The following is a 27,120-nucleotide window of genomic DNA, read 5'->3' as shown; positions in this document are numbered from 1 at the left end:
CAGATCCCCTTCATGGTAGCAGGTTAATACTGTGCACCTGAGGCCTTGCTGTACTCCACTACAGAAAGCTATAGTTCCTTAAAAGCATCTGTAAACAGATGTGCAAAGCATCGGTACACAGATTTGAAAAGACATTCATTATTTCTATGTGTAAGAGCTCTCTGAAAACCTTAAGAGGCAACTTCACCCCACCTCCTTCACTTTCCTTTACTGGTATAAAGGTGCTTCTTAAAATGTTGTTAAACTTGCTGTGAAGGAAAGTTCTTAGTTTTGTACGGACCACTTACACAGCAACCTGTCATAGCTGCATGCAAGTTGCATACAGTCTTTCTTGGGACTAGTGGATCTTCTTCTAAAGGAAAATGTGGCTGTGTGTAATAATATCATTTTGTATAATATCATTTCCTTAAGGCATGTGATGGTTGCTTCTTTGCTATCTTCTCATATGCAGTCAGTGGGGCTTCAAATGTTCCATGTTTCCTCCCTGAAAAAGAAAAAGAAAGAAAAAAAGAAATAAAAAGAAAGAGCTGAGCTCCTGCTGCACATCTCCAGAGCCCTGTGGGAACAAAGAGCCAGGAGTGATGGGAGGGAGGATGGAAAACCAGTGGCAACAGGCAGGAGATGGACAAGGCAGTGGGGGAAGGGACCACGGGGCAGTGGGGGAATGGGAGCAGAAAGGAGCCAGATCTGGTAGGCTGAGGAGAAGCCCGGTAGGAGAAACTTCTTTGTTTGCAGGAGAGAACAAAGGGGAAGGGGAAATGATGGAAGAAGCAGAGCTGTCGGGTTAGAAGTTGTTCCTTGTTGTTCCTACCTACTCTCTGTCTGCACCCACGAAGGGGAAAACGAAAACACACAGAGGGAACTGATTAGCATGTGCAAACATTCTTCTTTGGCTCTGCTTGTGACAATTAACTGTCCCTTTTTCCTCTCTTTGTTTGGCGCTTTGGACAAAAACAACTAAATACGAAATTGTGAAGTTGAAAATCTAATATGGCAAGGCTATAGAAAATACTGACTTCATTGATCTTGACACATTGATCTAAATGTAATTTGTCAGCAGGTCAGAAGCACTGGTTTCTCTTAGACAGGGCTGACTGCTGCAAAGAAAACTAACCTGACCAAAAGCAATTTGATTTTGCTCTAAATCTAAATTTTTTTTTTTTTTTTTTTTTTTTTTTTTTTTTTTTTTTTTTTTTGTAACAAGTTGGTATTAATGTCACAACTTTTGTGTTGTTAGTATACAAAACTGCTTTGCTTTAGGTTAAAAACTCCTAGTGGAAACAATTTTTTTGTGGAAAGAAATGTCAAATCCCTGTGAGAAATTAATAAATATATTTACTTATCAAGCAGACCATCTAAAATATCAAAACCAGAGCAATACTCACCTTTTCTAAGTTAACTAATATCAGTTCTTTGCTGTAAGACTGTTTTCCTCTTAGCAATATTACAGCAGAGTAGTCAGCATTTCAATGTAATCTGCACTACAATGCCCTATGTTAATGCAGACAGATACTTCAAAAACAGAACAACATGTTAATTGTCCCTTCCATATAACTCTTGGGCTTAACAATTAGTACCCACTTTTATTAGCAGTTAAGTGCAGAAATATACCATTTAAAAATCTTACAACCTTTGTTCTGGATTTTAGGTGACTTCCACAAAATGCGTCTTTACTAATTTCTTTTGTAAGATTGCATCTGTGTTGTAAACAACATTTTTATTTCCTGACTTGTTGCCTGGATAGTGAGGCAAAGAAACAGGATACCTTATTTTGCTAAACTTTTTGTTTTCTTTTTAATTTATTTTAAGAGATAAGTGAAAGCTGGAAAACTTTCTTGACTGGATGATTTTTTTTTCCCAGCTCTTTATCTGCTCTACTTGGAACTCTGAATGTCGTAGCTGGAAATTAAGCTATCTTGGGGGTTAAACTCTTCAGTTATAAAATTGGACTAAACTTAAATTTCTTGATCAAATCTGAAAAAAAAAAACATGGCTCAAAAGAGAGCACTATCAAACTCGGGAAGATTCTTCCTGTGAACATGAATTACCAGAATAGCCATGTTCTTGCAAAACAGGCTGACCAATCCCATTTTTGTTCTTTTGTGAATACTCATTGGCTCCACTTCTCACACATTTATTATTTCAGTTGCTCTGTTTTAAGACATGCTTTGTTCTATGCAAGATAAACAAAACAAACAATGATTTCTGGAAATAAAAAATGAATTGTCCTGCAGATTCATTTTGCTGCAGTGAAGTTACACTGCCCCTACACACTCATCCCAGTCCTGCTAGTAACCAGGGTGTTCAAGCCTTAATCTCTTTTGCTGTGTGATAAATACCCTCCAAGGGCTTGCTTATGTAGCAGTGGCACTAAACACGGGCTAGTAATACCTGCTGTGGGGCTTTTTTTGCAACAGTTGAGGGGGAGTTGCTGCCACTTTGACTTTATCCATGCTTAAATGAACTGAGAGTTGGCCAAAAAGGTGCTTTAGGTACCTGGCTAAATTTGCCTTGCAATTTACAGCTGTGACAGTAAAAATATTTTGATTGTCCCTTTCATGTTATAAAGAGTGAAGAAACCAGTTTTTAGATATGTAAAAGTTGGGTGTTTTACCTCACACAACTTTCCAGTGCTTGAACATTTTCTTCTCCATCACAAATTATTAAGTTTTTTAAGTTCCTAGCTCTCAGTGGATATTTCTGATTGAAAATAGCAACTCATTTATGAGGATTTCTCTTTTTTTCTTCTCCACTGACCATCTCTGATTCCTTAAAGTGTTCTTATCTCTCCTATTGCAAAAGTTGTGCTCTCTCATACAGCTGAGGGTATTGTCTCTGCTACCATGGTCTGTTCATTTCCATGAGAGGGTAAAACAGCGCACTCATGCACGAGGTATGAAGACTTCCATAAAATGAAACTGAAAAACCATGTTTTGCAACATACCAAGAACATGAACATACTTCTAAATATGCTTATTTTTACTGTTTCCTGGAAAGGTGAACTTATTGATTGGTACTCAGTTTTGTTGCTGGCACATACTGGTACATGGAAGGCCTTATACTTTTCCTTCCAATTTAGTTGTGGTACAAAATAAAGAAAAAAAATCACTGGTAGTGTGGTTTTCAGTACTGGAAGTGTGTTAGCTCAAATGGAGAAACTCAAGTTTCATTAGAGCAGTTTAAGCTTTGAGTTGCAGCAATACCAACCATTCTGAAAAATTACTTCAGAGATTTGCTGCAGAAAAAGAAGATAAAAGAGTGGCAAAAATTCTTGTCTTCATGTAAGGCCAGGATGATCATCAATACCAAAAATCCAATTATTTATAGATAGTGTGTACCTGATGTAGCTTTTGGGGAAGTAATAAAAAGATAATTTCTTGCTTCTATATTTTAGTAATTCCTTTCCAGTTCAGGAGATTTCTCTTAATCTGCCTGATTAGTCCAGTCAGTAAGTCTTGATTTAGCTACTCAAAGCTAAAAAACCAAACAAAATGTCACCATTACACTGAAGAATTAAGCGATGTAAATTTATAGTATCAGTCAGTCCTGAACAAGAGATGTGTTATCATTGTAGTTACACCAGCTTATTTAAAAATATTTTAGTACTTTGCTACTCAATTAAGAAGGGAGAAAAACGCAGTATTTGCAAAAGTAAGCATTCTCACAGAAGATGTATAATTTAATTGGAAAAATCAATACAAAAAGTAAGCTGGTTTTAAGTCAAATCTGAGTCCCAGTACTACTGTTTGTTAAACCAGTCTAAATGTTTGGAACCAAGTGCAAGACCTGCCTTGTAGCTGCATTCTGCAAAAGGATGGTGGCTTATTTCTGATGGGGCTTCCTTGGCTGGACTGCACATTCTGTTTTACGTATGATGCAAGGAGGCGCCCCCAGTGGTCAGTGGAGGATTCCTGAGTGAGTGTAGCACGGGAGTGTGGGGTGATGTGGGAGCCTGACAGAGGCACTGTGTGCTTTTCTTTCTTACCTTTTTTTGAGTTACAGCCCCTCTGAGTCAGAAGAATATAGGTTAACTGAACTGATCCAGAGCACTTTGTGTCCTTAAGCAAATGAAAATAACACCATCAGAGCCAAGAACATCAGTGATTTAGTGAGGGACATTTTGAGTTTTCAAGTGAAAATGCAGTTTTCCTATTGCCAGACTAAATCTTGAGATTTCTTTTTTGGGTGAGATTGACATATTTTACTTTTTTTTTGTTTGTTTTGGCGGGGGGGAGGGGTTGGTGTTTTTTTTGTTTTGTTTTGTTTGGGGCTTTTGGTTGATTGTTTGGTTGGGTTTTGGGTTTTTTTTGGTTGGTTTTTTTTTTTTTTTTTGTTCGAGAAGGAGAATATATTTCAAAGTTCATGAATTCTCATTTTTCATCAGATCTACTCCTAAACAGATTCTCAAAACCTATACTTTTAAAGTTTCTAGTACTACATTTTAGGGAAAAAGTACTAATAACAGTATGTGCATACCTATATACAGCAGTAGAGTTGAAGTCTCTGTGTGTTGCTGCATTCAGACTTGAGTACAAAGTCAAATCCAAATCTTCCTTCAAATTAGCAAAGCTTCCAAACTTGGTTCAAGAGACTTATGGAACTAAACACAATTGTGTGGAATCAATGAGGAGGAGCAACATACCAGCAGTGGATGCTTCAGAGCCATGTGCTGAAGAGTCAAAGGTTTATTTCTTGTCAGTCTAAAACACTGGCATTGGATTTCTGCAAGACATTTAAAATACACCTCTGAAAAGGCTCATTATAAACAATTCATTTTATTGACCTAATTTAAATTTTTACAGCATTGTGCTATGTTTGCAATACAATTATATTAGATCTATGTTTTCTATTGTAATAAATTAATTTCCATCTCTTCTGGTTTTTAGATAATCATCTCTTCTCTGGTAGGACAACATCAAACAAAGAGAAACTATTAGTAAAATATTTCTCAGAACACCTAAACAAATTTATCTAAAAATGAGCTGTGAACATTTTATTTGCATGTACTTTTGCATTCAAGGAAATTCAAAATCAGTTTCTATTAAGGGTACCAAGGTCAGCACAAATGGTACAAATCCTTGGATGGTAAATATGTGCCTTGCTCTGTTTGAAGAAATCTGGCTTCAAAATGACAAAGTTATAGACTTTTGAAAACATGCATCCTGGTTTGCACAGCAGGTTTTTAACATCAGAAGCAAACACCAGGATGTGATGTTCTGAATATTCACTTTCAGTATATTTGAAAGCTCACACCTACTTGTATTTGAATGTGTGATTACTTTCAGTACGGCATTGTTCTGAATCAGTTACAAAAAGAAAAGGGCGCTGAAGACCTTACTGTTTATAATAAATCATGTTTCTGCTTCCACTCAAAGAATGAAAGAATATAGGCATTTTACTCACAGGAACTACTATTACTCTTGGAGACATAAACTTTAGATAGAGCTTCCTGCAAGAAAGGAATGATCTAGGAATATGACCTAGGAAATATGCTGATTTAAACCATTATGTGGAGAAAGTATACTCACATTTCTGTGACCCCATTATCTTAATTTCTCAATTCATAGAAAGCTTTGCATGCTTTAGAAGATCTCTTGCAGTGCTGTTCCTAATGCTTCTTTCTGGCCAAAACTGAAATTATGTTTTCCTCCTAACTTTCTCAGTGACACTTGGTGATTTATGCTGTCTTGGAAACAAATAATCTGCCTTGGGATAAGAGGAAAAGCAAAACTGAGTAACAAAAAACAATTCTGCACCTTCCTAGCAGAATACTGAACACAGCTAAAGGGGATCAAATACAGTCACAATCAATACCATGCTCAGAACTGAATGCATCTTTCAAGCTTTGGCTTGAAACTTCTGTTAGTTACTGGAACTGTTCACCATCTTTTTGCCTAGACCATAGTTTTCGACTGAATTTTGGAACGAATAAGAAAGTACATTTCTGCCAGTTGGCATGAGGAGTGAAGTTCATGGTGAACTCAGTTCTGAGTTGACCAGCCTGGAACCATCATAAGTGACAGAGGATAGCCGAGATAGAGAAGGTGGGATGCTTAAAGTAGGTGCTTAAAAATAGGGAAGAAAAATGCTGTCAAAATTAGCTACTATTTTGTGTGTGTTTCCTGTACCAGAGTAACTTACAGTTAATACCTCTATGCATACTGCTTGTTAAGTACACAGTATGAAGAAGCAATTGGAGGAATAATGCAAAAGAAGTTAGTGAAAGAATAGTATTTAAAGGTTTTCTTTCTCAAGAAGAGCCATACATCCCTGAATGCAGTAAGAATGTCCCACAGCCTGAGATTATCACAAGCCATTCATGGGTTTTGCTGGTTTTGATATTCAGTAAAGTATTAGCTAAATAAAGGAAATATTTATTTATTGCTTTGTTCTTTTTCTTGAAATAATGGTTCATTAGTCAAATATCTGTCATTGATATATCAAACTAAATCAGAAATTAATTTAAAGAAAATGTGCCTGTACTTTCAGATTTTCCCTTTGACTTTCACTTCTCTTTTTAGTAGTAAATATTCAGAATTTCTCTTTATGGCGTACTACAGTAAAAAAAGGTTACTGCTCCTAATTTTACTACAGTTCTGGACTCATACCTGAAAACTGGTACTGTGTAAAACGGGTACTCCTGATATAATTTTCTTGAAAGGCTTATCTGTAGGTATTAGATATCATGAGATATTAAACCAAATTTTCAAAGCCTAAAAGATCTAGAAAAAATAAATTATTTTAATAGTTCATACTTGAGAATACAACATCTCTAACCTGTAGGGTAATAAAAACATGAAATGTACAGCCAAAAAATATTTTAAATTTATTACTTTATGCTTGTCGCCAATTTCTTTGAATTCATTTTCTTTCAATAAAAGTAATGCAGAGCAGGGAGAGGTTGAAAATAGATGTGAACTCCTGCCCCTCCAGTCTTCTGAGCAGATTTCCCACTGACCTACCAGAAGTATACTTTTTCAAATAATTTTTAAAATTAGAATTTTGTTTAGAGTTAGCTCTATCCTGAAAAAAGTGCACCTCTGCATACAAGGGCTGTTATAGTTCTCTCCCAGAATTACAAACAATCTCCTGTTTTTCTGGAGGACTGAGAGTCTTTTGTCATAAAAGCAAGTACTTCATCAGAGCTCAGGTATGGGAACAGGTTTTGTTTCACATGGAAGAACACATGGGTCAGGGTAAATTTTAAATAGCTCAGCTTTCTACCTAAAATGAAGCCTCACTGTGACTTTGTCCTTGAGAGCATTAGAACACGTGAGAGACCCACCAAAACACTGAGGCTCCTCTCTCTTAAGGAGCCAGCTGTACTCCTAAAGGCTTCAGTGAAGCTTAGCTCAAGTTTGCAAGGAGGTCCACCAGCTTTCTAACCAAGTTTGGGGTTCTGCAAGGAGAGGACTTTCTTTAACCACAACAAATACGAGTCACCACTCTGATCCTCCAGCTCACATTCTTAGAACAAGATTCATTACATTTCTGTTTGACTGCTCTCATAGCTGGAAAAAGACTTTGGAATGGGAAAACAGTGATCTGGTCTTAAGGCAACTGGGATCTTTATGTTGATCTGGTTCTCTGTCCCTAAGGCCTTTTGGTCCAACAGAAATGTATTCATTCATGTAACACAGAACATGAAACAAAGTAGATTTATAACCTTCCTTTGCCAAAATTTGTTGTTATACATGGGGAAATAAATCTGAAGTTGAATCAGCTTTTCAGGTACCTACTTGTCTAGCCTCTTTCTTTTTTTTGAGAACATGGGAGGGCTAGCATAAGTTATTTTAATGGTTTTTAATATTTGGGAGTTTTTTTCCATTGTTTTGGTAGTCAACAATTGTGAATAACACCCTGCCATCATTTTGCAAATGAAGAAACAAAAACAAATACTTGTAAATCAAAGTTAGTATAATAACATCTTTTAAAATTTTACATAAATCTGTTAAATAGTAGAGCTTCTTGCTCTTTTAGATAAATTTCAGAAGACCTGAATATATCTTAATAAAATATTAAATATGTTCATACATAACAAAAGTAATTGAGCTCCTGGAAAATGTCATAGTAAGAATGCAAATCAAAAAGATGTCTTTCATGTTGAAAATACGTCTTCTTTTACAGGTTTTGTACTGTAAGTAAAAAAAAAAAAAATTAGACACCGTGACTATTATAAACTGAGCTTACCCAAAGGAAATTTCATATTTAAATCAGGAGATAAACATTGTCTGTATAATACTGTGTAACACTGGACATTTAATGACCTCCTGAAATTCCTATTCACTCAATTAATTGGATGAACTATTGCATTGGACTTAGAAATGCTATAACAAAAAAAGATCCAATGTAAAAAAATTTTGGTTTAATTACAGTTTTTTACCATATTGGAATAGCTGTAGAGAGATGTAATTTTCTTTATAAAATCTAGGTTGTATATTATGTATCTGAAAATAGATAGGATTTAACTTCCCCTATTCTGCAGACTGGTCCAGCAAGCAAACATAACTTGTCACTAACATGCTCTGCTTTTCATTATTTTACTGTGTGACAGTATCCCTCACACATGAAATGTATTTTTACATGTAATTTACAATGAATTAATAAATTGTCATTAATGACTTTGAGTAGCAACTTTTAATCTCAAGAAGCTTTAATTTTTATATATATGTATGACGGCAAATTCATTGAGGTCTTTATTTTGCTTTTCTGTGTGAATTTAATAGCTTGAATTATTTGCCTCTTCAAGGAAGCAAATCTTGCAAAAAAAAAAAAAAAAAAGCAAAAAGGTTATTTTATTTCTAATGAGAGTTATTTGATCTCTAAAATTCCTGAATGGCTTCAGGACCAACTGTAATCCAAGGCTCTGGAGCTGAGCTTCAGCAGATTTCAGGAATCTTTCTTAATGCAGGGTCCACTTTCAATTTATAAAATACTGATGGGGGTGACTCATTCTAAATCACTTTCAGCATTTTGTGTTCCACTTGAGTGAGACCCAAGCAATGGGTAGGACTGCACAGAAAGAAACATGAGCAGGGCCATATGCTTGGTGCGCTGCTCAGCTGCACATTTTGGAAAGCAGCTGATACAGCACTGTGGGGGATGCTTTTATCTGTCCCATACTTAGTACTAGTTACAAGTTAGAGTGAACTAAACTCCTGAACCAGCAAATGGAATCAGACAGAACAGTGTAGCCTGGTGGCATCTTTGGAAACAATCTGAGAAAGCAGTAGTCTGATATATGTAAAATAATGATTAGGAACAGATGTGACATCCTTTGGCACTGACCCCCCAGTACGCCTGTGCCTACGTGGAGTGCTGGGGACTTTGGTGACTTGCTTATGCATAGCTCCTTGCAGAGCCCGGTAGCAACAATTCCCTGCAATGAAGAATGACAGCAAGGGAAAGTGCAGCCTAGCTTTCATCTGGAATGTCTGTCCTTAGGACTTTTGAAGCTGTATTTGTTAAGTGGCACATCATATCCTCCTGTAGCACCTACAGATTTAAATACATCCAGTACACACATACATACAATACATACAGTACCAGTTCTCTGAGCATATGTGAATCTGCCCATGTGCACTGTGTCTTTGGCTGACTGGGATTTAAAGAGCAAATGCTCCCATACCTGATTAACTGGAATATTTGTCCCTTTGAACCCAATTTTTTAAAGGATGGCCAAAATCCTCCCCACACTTAGTGAAATTATTTTGTTGTCTGCAGTAATAGAGCATGCCCACAATTACTAGAAACTCCTCTTCCTTTTCTTAATTGAGTCCTTTACGCCTCTGAAAAAAAAAAAAAAAAAAAAAATCACAAACCCCTAAACCTAAGGTGTAGAAGACCAGGGCTCCTGGGAAATGCGGAGCTAACCCAAGGTGGCTTTGTTGCCAGGAGTAGGAAACAGCTCACTGCTGCAGCCAATTTGCCTAATTGATTAGAAGGCTGACTGCAGCGGCGCAGGAGGGATGGCTGCCGGGGCTGTGCGGGCACAGAGGCGGGAGCTTGCGCGGAGCCTTCACAGCAACGGGGGCTCCTGCGCTGCGATCGTTTCCCACCATCCATTCCCTGGATCGGCACCCGCGCCCATCTCCAGCGAGTCCCCGAGCACCAACCCGCCCGGCTGACCGGAGCGAGGGGCCCAGCACGGGAGCCCCGGCTGTCACCTGGGGCCCAGCGGGCACAGAGCCCGTCCCGGCCGGGAGCACACTCGGCCCCCTGCGGCGCGGCTCTCCAGCGCCACAAATCTTGTTTTGCCCACCCAAACGCTCCCCACGCAATCAGGCAGGGCTTTGCTTCTGTTCCCTGCTCCATCGCTGCTCCGAGCGAGGACCAGAAATGCCCGAGTGACAGGGGCCCCGAGGCCTGGCCCCGCAGCGGCTGCGTGGTTCCCTAATCCTCTCTCTCGGGATGTGCCCCGGCACTTCACAGTACAGTAACCCAGCCCCTCGTCTGGGCTTTTTCAGCTTGGCTTCATTACTATTACCATGATAAAGAGCAGCTTTTTTTTTTTTTTTCCTTCTGACTTCCCTTTTCAAGTCTCTACTTGCTCTTGACTTTTCTGAATTTCTCTTTGAAACCTTGGCACTTTGGTCGTTCTCCCAGACAGCTCTAATTGCAAGAGTTCAAATAAACCTTGGGATTTTTTTGTTGGGCTGGGAGGTAAGGGAGTGAGGAGAAAGCATGGATAACAGAGAGATGCTGTGAGGATTTGCTGGGAGAACTCACCTCCTCCCAAGGCTCTTCAGGTCTTCCCTGCAATTCTGAGGGCCCAGAAAGTAGCATCTGTGGGACACAATCCAACACCCAGGTTTAGCATAAAACAGAAATACCAAAGCGTGAGCCAAGCAGGATAAATAGGAATTGGAGGGTGACAAATCTTCCAGTGTGCAATACTCTGACTTCTTCCAATGACACTTCACCATTCATACCTTGAGAAAAAAAGTGATAACAGACTAAATTTCAAAAAGAGGAAAAACCCATGTGAAGGCTCATTCAAAGCATCACACTGTGAAACAGCCTGGTGGCTTACAGTCTGCTACAGCACTCATTCGGTGCTGTTGTGAACAAAAATGCTTTTTAATTTTTTCCCCCCATATCTCCAGGATTCACTGGAATTCCTGGGCAGCTCCCAAACCTCAAACCAACCTACTCCCCTTAACTTACAGGACTTACTGATGCTTGTGTTGCTAGGACTGCAAGGTACCAAAAGAATAACGTAGGTATTTCTGGAGCCCTTTATGAAATGTTCTCTCTCTGATCCAGACACGACAGAACTCAGGGCTACTTTCCTGAGAGCAGCACAATTTCAGTCATGGTTCACCTGGGGGTGGTTTACAGAGATTCCCCTTTATGTCAGCACAACAAAAGGCAGTCAGCTAGGGAGGGCAACACAGCCATCATCAAAACTCAGTGTAAAAAGGAGAGCTATCTCAGGGGTTAGACTTTTACCCTGCTGACATTCGTAAATCACCTGGGACAAAGACACATGGGAAAACTGAGCCTAGCCTCATCAGAATAATTATTTCTCTTATCACCAATTCAATATTTAGTTCTGTCACTAGAGGTGCTAATACATTATCAGGAAGTCAGGCTGTATTTCTATCTGGAAGATAGACATTGTTTCTTTTTCTCCTATTGCTTCCCAGCTTCTTTTCTTTTCCAAGCTGTAAGTACTTGTACATCCATACACTTCACCAGTGAGGCTCCTGATTTAGTATTCTGAGGACCACTGTTAGAACCACTAGACACAGCTTTTTGACAAACTATTAGAATTCCTCCTGTTAGAGGAGGAATAATTAATCTTAGAGTCCGCAATACATGGTGCAGCAACAGAGTGGTGGGTAATTTTATTAAACCTGTGGATGACACCAGGTGGGAAGAGACTACCAGGAAGCTGGGTTTAGAATGCAGAGTGATTTGGACAAATTGAAAGCATGGTCTGAAGCAGCAGCAGCAGGCTATCCAGCACAGACAAATGCAAGATAGTGCACACGGGCAAGAATAATGCACTACATGAAGCCAGGCTGCCAAGCAGCTGCTTAGAGCGTGAGATGAAAGCTGAGTAACTACCAAGGATTGCAAGCTTTGCAAACCCAAACATTGCAAGAGGAAACAGAAGCATAAATCCAGGCTGGAAATCACAAAAGATAATAATTCAGTCATAATGCTGTGTTACATCTTTGAGGCAGTACCACATCCAGGTTCGTGTGAGCTGCTGCAAGAGGGACAACGAATAGCTGAAGAGAACAATGAAGGTCAACAGAAGTTCAGAAAATGCAAGTAATTAAAATGGTGATAGCTTAAAAAAAAGACTAAAGAAATTATGATCTGTAAGCCTGTGTAAAGGAATTGATAGGGTTTTTTCCATATTTATTTAGTTACTGGGGAAAAATAATTTTAAAATCATTTTAAAAAAGAGGAATGGCTCTAGCTGCAGGAAGAAGTTAAGGTTCCAGGTTGAAAAATACATATTTTAAAGGTAAGGAGACAGGGAATCTGGACCAAGTTTGACACGGAAAGCAAGGCCCTGAGAAAAAGTTATATAAACATCTATTAATGATGAGTGAGTATTATGTGAGGCTGCACTGGGAAGACAAGTGGTTTAGATTACCTTTTCTTTAAAAGAAAAGAACCTTCCAGTTCTACAGTTCCAAGAACCTAATAAGCCTAAAGCTTTTGCAGTCAACATAATTTTCCAAGATCCATTCCCTTAAAAAAATGTACAGGTTTTGACAAGACTCTCATAAAAATAAACCAAAGCATTTATGAGCTATGCTATTGATTCACCTGTATTTTACCATCCTCTACAAAAAGCTGTTATCTGTTCGTATTTTATTGTCATATATTGGGAAAAAAAATTGTCTTGTGCTTAACTAAGCAGAGAGTGCAACAAGCCATAAACTGTAGGCAGACTTTTTAAGGCCATTATTCTATAGAAGTTACTTCTGAAAACACCATGAAGTCTATCTACTGTACCAGATCTTAAAAAATTAAATCAACACTCCTAAACTCTGAGTGATTTCAGGTAAAGAGAACCATCAATCTGCATGCTCCCTATTATGCTTTTCTGTTAATTTTTATGTCCAGAGACAGAAAAAAAATCAAGGAATGACAGACTGATTTATTACACTACAGTGTATACTAGAATACTAAAAATAGTTTATGTAGAAATAAATTAAATAATATCTTACACTAATTTACATCAGTGTTTTTCTTTACCTATGATTTATCAAATTATGTATTTCAACTACAGTTTATCAACATGAATTTAAGCATTCTTTTTAATTTTATGCTTAGAAATATTATATAGAAAAATCACATGAGAATAATTACTTCACGCTCTGATAATTTTTCTTTAAATTATGCAAATCACCTGTGTATAACACAATTCAGTTTGGTGTCCCCTTTTTCTCTTTTTTGAAGCTTTTAAAACACACTGACACACTGGACCACATTCAACTCCTGTATAAAGCTAAATTTCTACCTGAATTTGGTGGATTTATAATAATATCCAATGTTGCTTTTTTTTTTTTTTTTTGCTTTCAAGCAGAGAACAGATTCAAGACTACTGCATTTACAAAGCACAATGAAGTTTTATGTCATTGATATTACATCTTTACTGGACTTTACTGTGAGATCACTCTGCACTTTACAGCAGGACAGTAGATAATTCTGTTGATTTTTTTCCCCATTCAGTGTGAAAGATTTTTTGTATAACCAGTAAATTCCCAAATTAATTTTCTGAGACTTGAGCAATACTCACTGAACTTGTTCAGGATTTGATTGTATCATACTTTCATCACCCCATAGAAATTCTCTGCCTGGTAGATAGCTCCTTCAGTTCTGAATTATTAGAGTTTTATCTTTGGATCTGACCCTAACACATAAACATACAAATATCAAAATATTTACTCTTAAGCCTTGTAAATTAAATGCATATAGTTCCTATATGGACGACAACAGCAGTTTGCATTTTCTCCCTGAACACATTTTAACATGCATAGACAGGAGTAGGGACATACTAGTTCAAAGTGAACTTTTGGCCTCTTGGGGGCACAGGAAAGTTTGTTTCCTGCAGCAACTGCAATTCCTTTACAGGATCCCTCCAGTTCGGCTTTCAGCTAGAGTAGTACAAATCAAAAGCAACCTCCTGGTGCTAGAATGGACATTAAGAATAAGTTAACAATATATACATTTAACAAAAAAAAAAAAAAAAAAAAATCAACCTGTGTGTGCTGGAGGTGTGTCCTGTGTGTCCTGGTTGCTATGGAAGTGGTAATCATCAATTTCCTGGCTAGTAGATCCAAGTACCCTTCAACATAGCTTTAATGTTGTTTTTCACACTTGCAAAAGACACAGATTTTGGCTGTAGTTCAGGCTTTCCCAAGTGAAATGAACTCTTTTCCCTGACATTATGCTAGGATGTTTAACTTAACAACATAGAACAAAACAAAACAGAAGAACAAACCAACCCCAAACAACCAAAAAAACAAGAGAAAAAAAAAAAGTTTAAAAAGTAATAGTTGTGCTGAAACCCTTACAGTATTACCTTCAACATTTCCAACACCCCCCTGCCAGTATCCATTCAAACTGGTGGCTCAGTGTACCTGAGACAGCTAATTAAAAAAGGAAGTGGTCAAAGTCATGCGTTTGTTTTTTTGGTAAACTTCAAAGGTGATCCCTCTCCTTCCTCCTCTTTACATTTTACTGTCTGGCTTTCTGCCCATCCTGCAGCTGTTGGCTGAGCCTGTCTTTCATGGCGTCAAACCTGCCTCCTCACGGTCCATAAAGTTACAGCAGAGATCGTGATACGCAGGTGTGGAAAAGCCAGAAGTGCAAGATGGGCCCGTTAATGATTTTTTTGGCACCCCATGCTGAGCTGCTGAAAAAAAAAAAAGAGAGCAGCTAGCAGAAGGCAAGGGACTCTTTGTTTGCAGAGGTACTTGAGATTGTATTACTTCTCCCACAGCAAAGGTGTTGGGTTTTCACTTTAAGCGCTGTTTACAGAAATGATTCACCTTTTATACAGCTTTTAAAAAATGCTTTGAGGCTTTAATTGAACGCAGGATTTACATCACACTGGTATGAAAACTCTTACTTTTCATTTAAGTCCCCATTAAATCATTCAATGATCTTACTCAGTGATAGGCAGGCACCTCCCATTGTGTGGACTTCACAGAGGAAAACAAAAATCAATCACTAGGGATATATTTATGTCATAAACTTTCATCTGGAAGTTTCTGCATGCATTTACATTTGGGCAATGAAGGCAGAGGGGACCAACTGCTGGGGGAGAAAAAGAACAAAACAAGGAAAAACACAATGATTTACTGTTGTTCTTGAAATAATTAAACAATTTAATGAACTATGTCCAAAACTCTTATCTTATAAAAGTCACTTAAAAGTCTTCTTTATTTTAAACGGTCCTCGAGCTGTGAACTGGGCCTAAAGAATAACTTTTAGCAACTCCAGCTCAAGATTTTTAGAAATGGGTGCCTGAAATTAATAGCCTACAGGAACCATTTTCCAGAACACACAAGTGACACATGATATTCTCCACCACTCAGAATCAATGGGACTTGAATTTTCGGATCATCCAAACACCAAGGCATGGCCTGGATTTCACCAAATATTTAGTGCCCAACTTCAACTAATGTCCTTATCTCCCTCTAGGAGAGAGAGCCTGAACAGCTGCTTGTGGGCTTTAAATCCATCCCTGAGCCCCTAATTAGGTGTGGGATGCCAGCACTTCTGCAACCACTAGGTCCTAGGTTCCCTACCACCCTCAACTTTAGGCATTTATATTTTAACCTTGGGCCTTTACACCAAAGTTTTAAAGCTGGGCAGCATTTTGGTGCTAAAAAAGACTGAGCAAATAAGGACTGAGAGAAGCAGCAAGTGAGGAACATATTGCAAAGGAATGGGAGGTTTAAAAGGAGTTAGTGAGTCAGAAGTGTCAGCTGTACTGTCATCTCTGCTGTTTGCTCATACTGCAAAAGTTTAGAGAGGGAGGGATTTGTCTACACAGAGCTACTGGGCATTGTCGAAATCTCAAAGGTGCAAGTTCAGTTCTGCAGCTGATTATCCATCTAGACCTATGCCATGGTTTAACCCCAGCCAGCCATCAGCCAAACCCCACACAGTCACTCACTCTCTCACCCACCAGCAGGATCAGGGAGAGAATCAGAAGGGTAAAAGATAGAAAACTCATGGGTTGAGACAAAGGCAGTTTAACAGGGAAAGGACAAGCCACACAAGCAAAGCAAAACAAGAAATTAATTCACTTCCCAGAGGAAGACAGGTGTTCGGCCATCTCCAGGACAGCAGGGCCCCATCACATGCAATGGCTACTTGGGAAGACAAAGGCCATCACTCCAAACATCCCCCCATGTCCTTCTTCCCCTACATTTTACACTGAGCACAGTGTCACATGGTCTGGAATGTTCCCTTGCTCAGTTTGGGTCACTTGTCCTGGCTGTGTCTCCTTCCAGCCTCCCATTCCCCCCCAACTTCCTCACCAGTGTGGCAGTACAAAGAGTAGAAAAGCCTATGGCTCTGTGAAAGCCCTGCTCAGCAATAAAAGAAATATCTCAATCTTATCAACCCTGTGTTCAGCACAAATCCAAAACACAGCCCCATACCAGCCACTGTGAAGAAAGTTAACTCTACACCAGCCAAAACCAGCACAACCTATATGATGGATGTGCCCCCTCTGACAAGCAGCTGTAGATGACTTTCAAGCTCCTCCCCTGCTCACATATTTTTTCCCAATACTTTTATTTTCATGAACAACTATTTCTGATGCAGCGATTCTTAGGAACTCAAAGCAGGACTGGGAGCAGTCACAAACCTGAAGTCAAGCACTGCCAAACATAAATGAGCTGAATCCAGGTGCATGATGCTTCTGAGACTGCTTTAGCAGTTGCTTGTGCCACTCAGTGGTTTATGAAGTTCCAAGGTAGCTGGACATCTCTTCAAGAGAGACCAGTGGGAAACAGAATGGACTTCATTGTCTGCAACAGTGAAAAATGCAGTGTGGTCTTCTCCAGCCTGAAGTCAGAGCTGGCATGGCATGGCTTTGCTGACAAACAAATGAATTGAGCACCCTTTCTAAAGCCATCAGGGAATGATATGCATGGATTTCATGCTGCTCCTAAATTCAGTTCTGTTAACAGAATTCTAAGGGAGCTTGGTACACATAAGATGCTGTCTCTCCTATTTTCCAGTAACTGCTGTGGAAACAGTGCCAGGACCTTCAGTATGGAAATATAACACAAACTGCCCAACCCAGGACTTGACAGAGATGGTCTATAACCTAAAACAACAACAAAAGCTCAAAAACCTAACTCAGGAACAGAACTGTCAGAGTATTCAAATGGAGCAAGGATATAGGGAAAGAGATATAGATGAGGTTAACCACCCTCCATATTTTTACTAGAAACTTATTTCCCAGCTGTCAGACGGAAGAGTAAGGTGAGCTCATGAATAATTGCTTTTGCAGCTTCCCTTGACCACCAGACTAATCTTTAGCTATCCATCCTGCAGCAGTCTGTAATAACCTCCCCACTGTGTCAGCAGATAGGTTTTTACAGCAAAGCACAAGAAACAAAATGGTTTTTAAAACCAAACCATCTCGATAGCCTTTGTGCTGCACTCACAAGTCACCTCATAACATGAACCGGTCTTTCTCTATGTTTATGATGCCACAAAATGTCTTCCCAACTGCATTTATCATAGTTCATGACAACTGCTCTCCCATCAGCTTTTCAAGAAGGAAGCTCTAACCTTGCAGCTCTGGAGGGTCATGAGCCAGTGCTCCCAAAAGAAAATAATTTTTTTTTTAAAGGATATTAGAAACTGAAAAGCTGAGGGGGACTGGACGTGTCAGGGGAGTGGGAGGAGATGTTGCAGAGTACTGTACTGGTAAATTATCTGCTGTGCCACAGGACTCCTCTTTAGCCATGTGCATGCTATAGAGTCTTTTTACACCACAACTCTTTTCTCTGGTGATGATGGCAGTAAAATAATAATGACTCTGTAGAAATGTCTACCTAATGCAGTTCTGGTAAGGCCAATGGAAAAAGCTGCTGAAAACCACAGCTTTAATTTCATACACTCAGCTTAGTAATTATAGAGCAACATTCAGCTAAAAGGAGCCAGTAAGGGCTGGGGTTTTCACACTTACCATAGGAAATATTTGCTCTGTTTCTTTTTGGATCTTTGTGTGTTTATGAGAATGAGGTGGCTGTTGGCAGGGTGCTGATCCCACTAGTCTGGCTGGGTGCTGTGGGCAGAAGAAAGAAACAAAGTCAGAAGGATGCATTTTCTAAATGGAATATTCGACACATGATAGTTTATTTGCCCCTTGATATGCCATCCTAAATTCATCCTCCCTCGGAAAAAAATAACTAACATAAAATGCAGGAATGTTTTAGAGATTGAGATCATGTTTTCCTTATTGACACCAGTCTCCATTTCTTTGAAAGAAAAAAGGCTTCTGAAGAGGACCACATTATGTTTTATCCATACTTCACTCTCTTCACATCCTACATATTTTCTTTCCATCAGGCTGTATTCTTCACTAATCTATCTTCAGTGGAAGTAGAGATTAAATGATTTAGTGTCAGCAAAACAAACAGGTATAGTTTTACAAGGGGATATCTGAAGCAGCTCTTCCATGTTATATCTCAGTCAAAACAAGTGGAAATTACCAGCTAAAGGAGGTCCTATTCCCTCCTCCTAGTATTTGCAAAGCTATGTAATCAACCATATCAAGAAAGCATCCCTAAACTAACCTGAAGAAGAATTAGAGAGTGGAATGGGAAGATGATTTTCCTCCAGATCAGAACCAAGACCTGCCTCTCAACACAGGGGCCATGAGATCCAGCAGGAGCACAAGCAGGGATGAGCTGGAGTTGACAAATTCACTTTACACAGCACACTTACATCAATCCAAAATTACTGCGAAACTAAAGTCCTGGCAGTTCACAGTTAAGAGTAAAGACACACACACACACAAAAAAAACCCCCAAAAACCACAAACAAACAAACAAACAAACACACAAAAAAAAGAGCACTTTTTTTTCCTTTTTGTTTGAGCTCTGTAGGCTGGCTCACTCTAGTGTCAGAGAAGCACTAGCCTGAGACCAAGGACAGGAGAGGGAGGGGAGCTGACTTAGCAGCAATAGCTGTTATGTCAGCTTAGATGTAGCACTAACCCATCATTTAGAGCTTCTGTGGCAAGCTGATCATTAGCAAGAGTAAAACTTGAAAACTCTGGAAATTATCTCTTTTTCTTGGTGGCTAAAAAAATTACACTGGTTCTTTCTGAGATCTGTCATAAAAGGCAGTTATACATGACGATACAAAATCTGTCTCAGAGACCAAGGACTGAAACAGAGATTTAAAGATTTGCTCAGGCCACCTAACCCATCTTTCAACAGAAAAAGAGGGGATGGAGAGGACCCTATTAAGTTTCACACAAAGGCAGTTCTGATGAATTCTCAAACAAAGTGATTTTACTTCAAGCTGTTGTTATACTTCCATGAGACCTAGAGAAGTGCAATTACTTTAGGTCACTGTTTGCTCCCATATCTTCCTTTATTTGCCTCAAACCACTGGCAATGAAGCAGCTGCTACGTGCTGCTCCCAGGAGCAGCACACAGGCTGCACTGCACTGGTGTTTCAGAAATGCCTGGATCTGGCTCTGCTGGAAGCAGTCTAAGTGTAAGGTATTTACACATTTTCATTTCCAGGCATGAGCCAGAGGTGCAAAGGTTCACAGCTGAGGCAGCAAAGGAGACCTCAGCCATGAGGTAGTCTCGACTGGATCCACTGATGGCAAATTTCACACAAAAGTTCACGTCAATGCCTCAGTCAGTTTTGAGATTCTTAGATGAAAGAGTTTATGACAATGATTTACTGAACAAAAACAATGAATGCCATCAGCAGATTTTCATTATTTGACAGATTATGTTGGCAATAACAACTGTGTGGATGTGATACGCTTGGGATTTTTAATGGATCCAATTTTAAATTTTCCCATGAGATTTTGTACTTGGCAGCACAGGAGGATTCAGAATGAGTACATTGAGACAGGTCAGGTTCAACTAAAAAAGATCATGAGCAAAGAGCAACATGATCTAGATTTGAAGTTGAGGCAGAAGTTGCATGAGAAACCTCCAGAGATCCCTTGCAACTACTCTTTTCAATGCTTTTAAGTGCTTATAGCAGGAGATTTGATCCAGTCACTTTAACAGAGGCATCCTGCTTCACCTGAGTACTTAACCAAGAGCACTTACAAGTAGTAAGAGCCATGGTCATTATCAAAGCAAAACACCTCTCTGGACTCTCTGCTTTGGCCAAATATCAGTCACTGCCCTGTGTGACAACTGAGTGAAATATAACAGACTCTTGAACAGGGGGACAGGAGACAGGGTCAATAATCAGTTAGGCCCTCCTGGACTTAGAATGTAATAAATACAGGATTATATGAAGAGATGTCAGGGAGAAAACACTCTTTGAAGCTTAGTTAGCATTCTTCAAACTACAAGATTATTAATCTTAGCCTGGAGAACAGCTTGTGTACTTCAGGGATCGTCTCCTTTTTGCAGCTGGTCAAATTTAAGAAGCCTACAAACAATCTTGTCTGTGTCTTTCTGACCACACAATTCGACACAAACTGCTACTGAGAGGGAAAGTAACTGCAAACATCCCAGTTACAGCAGGAAGATTAGGCAGGAGGCCAGCTGAGCAAAGAGAGAAGGCAGCAGAGCAGCCTCCTGGACCTGGTGCCAGAGGATCACTGTAGGTTGTACTTGGTAAACAAAGTCCTTGTAGCTCTTCTCCTTCAGAAACCCTGCAAACAAATTAAAGCAAAGAAAGGGAGTTATTTCCAGCAACTTCCACAAGTGTGTGCACCCCATAATTCTTTGTCAGATGCACATTTATTTTGATAAAATAAAATTTAAGGAAGGATAAGTCTCAGAGCAAAGATATTCATCATAACTCCCCCTGTCTTTTTTAATGTAATGAATATAGGAGCTCTGTTTTAATTTCAGTCCTGGGGAAAAGAAAAAAAAAAAAAAAGGAAAAAAAAAAGAGAAAACCTTGCCACAATGCTTAACTATTATGGTCTAAAATAAAAGAAAATTCCTAAGTTCTTGTAAGACAAGTAGCACTTCATTTTCCCACATGAAGAAAATGGAGGGGGAAGAGCCAAAGAGGGAAAGGATCAGGCACTCAGCCTAGCCTCCTGAGTCAGTGCGAATCAATTCTTTTTGTTGCTTGCTGTATGGTCCTGCAAGTCAATGCAGATCCTGACTTCTTGCCTTAGATCTGTTTCAGAAGAGATTTTGCACCCATCAGGCAAAGTGTGCCAGCACTGGAGTGAGCGGTGTTAGCGGGTGTTAGCTGCAGCACTCTGATACATCCTTGAGAACTAGCAGATCATTAGGGATATTTTCACAATGGGATGTGGGGGTCTTAGGTCCATGTCAGACAAAACTGAGGATGTTTTCATGGAGGAATTAAAAAGACCGTAACAACTTTTTAATAACGGTTCATTTAAATGTCCTTTGACCATATGACTTCAGCATTATCTTTGAAATTTTCAAAAAAGTTTTGATAAAACAACTCTGTATGCTCCTCTGTTAAAAAAAAAAAAAAAAAAAAAAAAAAGAAAACCAAGACCAAACCCAAAACAAAAATTACTACAGAAAAAAAAAAAAAACACAAAAAACACCACAAAACACCCAAACAGTGAAACACACACCACCACCCCTTTCCCCCAAATGGAGGTATTTTTTCAAATGTCCTCTGGAAGAGAAATTAACAGGAAATATATTTCACAGTGCAATACCCACTATAACAAAGTCTGAGTCTCTGCACTTTTGGGCAGTTATTGCCACCTCCCTGAATTAGCCACAGTTTACACCTACTTGCACTGATACAAATGACAACACAAGAACAAAGTGATAGAAAACAGGTTTGCAACGTCTAGCCTCAGCCAAACACAACTGCAACCCTCTCAGAGAGCAAACTATATATTGCACTATGTCTGATTTACTGTATACTACAATAACACTAATAAGATCTGTGGAATTAGATGTAAAAAATTACACATTTTATATACTGGACTTAAGAGAGATTTCACATTGGCCGATATATACATCATTGGAACACCCCTGTTCACATGCTACATTCTGAACACATTTAAAAATAAATTAGGGTTTATTCTTTGGCACGGCTGACGCAGGGCCTGCTTCCCCAGAAGCTACCTTGATGAAAAAAACAGTGAGAGTTCACACTCACCAAGGACTTGTCAGCATACGGCATCACAGTTGCTGGAGAGCACTTCCAATTCCCACAGGCAGGTATCTGTCTCAGTGACACAGCTTCAAGGGCACACCACAGACAGCTATGAAATTAAATATTAAACTCCCTGATCACGCTGGCACACAACCTCAGCCGTTATTATTTGTAAATATGGTGGAACAACCCTAGGTTTTCAAAGAGAGGAGTGATACTGTGGTTCACTGTGAGTTTGCTGAAAAGCACGAAGACCTGTGGTGCTTCCAGCCTTCCTTATCTATGCTGTTAAAATTGAGCTGACACAGATCTTTCTACACATCAATCACCCCGCTGGGATGTCAAGAGAACACCAATATCATAGCTGAGACTATCCCACTCCTGAAAGAATTTATGCTTAAGAACTCTAGATGTTTTCCTGATTATCAAGTTTCACTCCAGAGATAACTGGAAATGTTTCATTTGAAATAACTTCCTGAGGGACAGTCTTACAGAGCATCTATGCAGATTATCTATCTGTATCCACTCTGTGTAAAGAAGCTTATTCCTTAGCATTGCCAAGTGTGTGAAAGGAAAAGCCCCCGTCAGATGAGTCATCTGTCTATTTACAATACGCCATCAGTTTTGCACCAGTTTCCACATAGCCCATCCAAAACCCACCTGCATAATAACCTGAACACCACTACTGTGGGACCCCCCTCAAGTACTTTTACTAAGAACACATTAAGCTCCTAGTGAAGGATAAAAATTAATTTAAAATCCATGCCTTGTCTCGGATACAAGGAAAAAAACCAAATAAGTCTCTGCTGAAATACTGTTTTGTTTTAGGATGAACTACATTATATGTTCTAAGCAAACAATGATTTTTTTTCATTCTTAAACTCCTAACTCTGTTTTTAGAGATTTATCTTATACACCTGCTTCTCATTCCTAAAAATTATATATAGTACCTGATTTTTTACATAGATTCTCTGGCATCTCCCACTCCATATCCAACTCTATTTGCTGCTAAAGTTAAGAGGAACTTTAGAATGAAATGAATGTTAACACATATAACTTCAGAAAGCAGAATTTCACATTAATTTCAGCTGCTGCGTTTAGAGCTTAAACAAGAGCAGCTGGTGCTCAGGAGGGTCTGATTTGGGAGTTGTGGATGCCAGAGGAAGGTGGACTGGAAAGAGAAGGAGGTTTGTTTATATGACTGATGCCAATTTCTTGCCTATCAGGATCTGTTTTTCTGAAATTTCTTTACCAAGAAGTAGAAGAATTTTGGTGTGGGTCCTCAGAAAATGCAGTTCCTCAAAATTCCACATCCAGAGGCACAGTCTTTCTTCCTGTCCCTGCACCGGGGGCCAGGTCCCACCAACCAGAGCCCTGCTTCTCCTAAGGCAGGTGCATTTCAGCCATGCCTGGGAGGAGGAAAGGCCAGGGTCTCGTTCAGGACATCTCAGGGCACACATAAAGTGTGCTCTGGGGAAGAAAGGCTGCCTGAATCATGAAGTGGACCAGTTTGGGAATTTATTTTGTTTTTATTAGAAACTCATGTATGGGAGGGAAGAGAGGGTAGTCATAGTCTTCACTTACTAAGATTCAAGTACCGTAGTAGTCACCAGACACACACAAAACTCCAGGTCCCAGGCCCTCCTTGGCATTTAAGTATTCATCCCTCTGAAGCCTAATGTTCCTATTCACGATCAGCATCTCTTCCCTGAACCAACATGGCCCCTTTCTTTTTCCTCTTCCTCTGCTATGCTGAACGCTACATGCACCTCACTCAGTTTTATCCCCATCTCAGCTATGTGACAGTCTGCACTAAATTTCTCTTTCCTGATTCTCAGCCTTCCTTGTCATCCTTTTTCTCCTTTAAAATCTTACCTTGGCCTTGGCCCCTACTTTTGGATTTGTGTCTATTCTGAAAGGAAGAGATATCTCATTTATTTTAACATGCAAGCTCTAACAGTCATAAGTTTGATCTAGGCTGCAAGGAGCAGAATGTGGGTACTTCTAATGCCCCCCAGTCCTAAAAATGTTCCATTGCAGCCCAGCACATGTATGGATTTCCCACCACCCTGGAATGGCTCCTCATTCTCCACTATCTCTTGTCCTGTCTGTGAAATCTCTTCAAAGTTCTATCCTAGGTGTCATTTTCTGTATCTTATCCTCAGGGAGCCTCTCCTCTTCACACTGATATAACTATTACCTTTAGGTAAATGGCTCACAAATCTGCATCTCAATACCAAAGTGATCTCCCTCAGTTTAGCACTACACATTTAATAACACTTCTGATCTGCTGCCCTGGAAGGATGACTATTTGTTTAAAACTAAACTTTGCAGTTATTACTGAGCAGCTTGTCTTTTTCCTTTGATGTTATTTCCTTTTATGTTATTTCCTCTTCCCTCTTCTCCATTGCTTTTAGCAGCAAAATTCTTCCCATTTCTAAGACTACACTTTTCAGTACCTACTTTTAATACCTACTTTTTCTAGCTGCCAGTGCTGGAATATTTCCTGCCTTTCAAATTCTCCTCCTGTGGTGGGTTCAGTTCAATAAAAGAAATAAATCCAGACAATACACTTGTCCATCTTGATTTACTACAAGTATTTTCTTCCTCAGTTCTTCACTGTTTCTGTCTTTTTGGACCAGTGATGAACAGAATTATACAAATACATTACACTCCCAGGACCTGTTGCACTTAGATATAGTAATGTAATCACTTCACAGAAACTTTAATTACATTTAAAAAAATGCAGCAGCAGTAACAAAAATTGTTGCTCTGTCTCCTATGTGACTTCCCTTCCTGTGCTGCTGAATTTTCAATTGCTGCCCCATTATACCAAAGTTCTATGCTAAAGCTGGGTAAAAGCTCTCACTTGCTGACTTCTTGCAGTGCCAATGATGAACACATCCTCAAAGTGACATTTTAAAAAGCAACTTTGCCTTGTATTGAAAAATCTCCTCTTCAGATTTGTGCTTGACTCCCACTCCCGTTCCTAGATACCAGTTTTCACAAACCTTTTTGGAACCTTGATACAAATCCATCTAGTGTGCCCAGAAGAAAGAAGGACAGACAACAGAATTAAAAACACACCTAATTTCCCTTGAATAAGAGTGAAGAAATTATTAATTTACAGATTTACACAATTTACTCACACTTTTAGTTCCTTCAGCTTACTTTCAGCTAAAATAATTTCAGTGGAAGAAGCAACAATCATTGTATTGAAACCATCATCTCTATGTTTCAGATCTATTTTTCGAGAGACGTGAAACAAAGGAAGGAGTGACATGAATGCCACTGATGCAGGATCCTCTGCCATTTCAGAAAGGCAAGACACACCTGTTTCCTCTCAGCATTCTCACCAATTTCTTCACATGCCAGACCCACAAACCATTTCTTAGGGGCTGCTGCTGCTCTGCCGACACCAGTAAATCAGCCGTGCTGAGGGAAGCTTTCTAGCACAGAAGCTCAGCAGCATGAAGCAGCTGGTGCCCGTGCCAGGAAACTCTCTTACCTCCAGGCCAACACAAGCTGCTGATCTGCAGCCCTTCCCGGGGCACTGCAGCCGCTGTTCTCCACAACAGGACTGTCTGGCACATTTCAGTCTCCAAGAATGTCGGGGTCTTCACCTAAACCAAGATTACAGACTGCACTTCTATGCCTGAGATGGGTTTTATTAATGCTCTAACATTCAGCAGTTGAATACATACAATTCTGCTTAGATATAAACAGTGTTCCAAGTGTAAATAACATCTGAAAAAGTAATCTATTTTCTTGCTATTCAGCCAAATGTCATTCACTTCCAGAGTTTATTAGATTTAGTGGCATCTTCCAAGAAAAAAAGAAAATATCTCCTTACCTACCTTGTAATTGTTTTAATAGCTTTTGGGGACAAATTCGCAAGAATTACAGCTTTTTTTGTAAAATATTTTGCATATGGATTTTTTTTGCTCATATCGATAGACAGACGTTCACTGTAGATCCTTTCCAGCTGGACTATTCTATTCTGTCTTTTATTTTAACACTCAAGAGAAGTATTGAAATGTGAAATTTGGATCTGGTCCTCCTCTAGCCTAGGGTTGCTCCCTGCAGCAATCCCCTAAAAATTCTCTTTTCTCAGAATAACAAGAAGTTGGGCTTTCTGTAAACTAGAGCTGGAATACAAGAACTGAAGAGAAAAATTATTTTAAAGAATTATCTTTTAACTTCATGAGGTGGAGGATCCTCATTTAACCAAAGCTGAAGAGTACAGCTGAATCAAATAAAAACTGAAAGAAGACTTGCCTGTCTTTTTACGATGGGAGCATGGAATTAAAGAAAAATACAATGGAACCAACATTTATGGAAGTTTGCTTTGTGAGCACAAGCAGCTAAGAGTGCAAGCAAATATTAATACAGTGGTTGAATATATCTCTGTAACCCTGATGGGCAACAATACAAAACCAGGAAATGCTCTAGGCAATGTCTATGTAAAACCCATATCAATTGCTTGTATCAGTTAAAAAACAGAGATACATTTAAATTAGTGCCAGTTTGTGAGCAGGCCTTTGATTGAATTCCATTTGCATTTCATAGAGAAAAACAAAAGCTTTCTGGGCCTGATTCTCCATAGACTTGCACCCAGGTGGCTGCCTATACACTTGCATTGCATAGGTTATCACTACAGAGTGGCTCAGTATCATAAGTATTTGCAGCTCCTTGTGTGACTAGAAATACATTCCTAAAATGCAAAATACTAGGAGGAAGGAAAGCCAGCATCCAGAAGCCAATCTGCACGTGTGCCATGTTCCCCTCTTGCTTTTCCTTCCCCACTCC

At 39.3% G+C, this 27,120-nt stretch overlaps 1 long non-coding RNA gene across 3 annotated transcripts in view; it reads right to left on the bottom strand.

Moving 5' to 3' along the window:
* Positions 1-425: 425 nt before the first annotated feature.
* Positions 426-27,120, bottom strand: part of LOC137471132 (uncharacterized) — a 38,659-nt gene continuing 11,964 nt past the window's right edge. Inside the window, exons 1-4 of one of the 3 annotated variants that reach the window (XR_010997421.1) lie at positions 22,315-22,878; positions 18,188-18,286; positions 4,643-4,722; positions 426-484 (exon numbers count right to left, since the gene is read on the bottom strand). This is a non-coding gene — a long non-coding RNA (uncharacterized lncRNA). Of the gene's footprint in view, positions 485-4,642; positions 4,723-18,187; positions 18,287-18,797; positions 19,018-22,314; positions 22,879-27,120 lie in introns of those variants that run through there. The other 2 variants (XR_010997423.1, XR_010997422.1) reach the window with 2 other exon arrangements.

This window comes from Anomalospiza imberbis, chromosome 3, assembly GCF_031753505.1.
Source record: "Anomalospiza imberbis isolate Cuckoo-Finch-1a 21T00152 chromosome 3, ASM3175350v1, whole genome shotgun sequence".
NCBI lineage: Eukaryota > Metazoa > Chordata > Aves > Passeriformes > Viduidae > Anomalospiza > Anomalospiza imberbis.
Note: the sequence above shows the minus strand (reverse complement) of the source record. Positions and strands in the feature narration are given on the sequence as shown.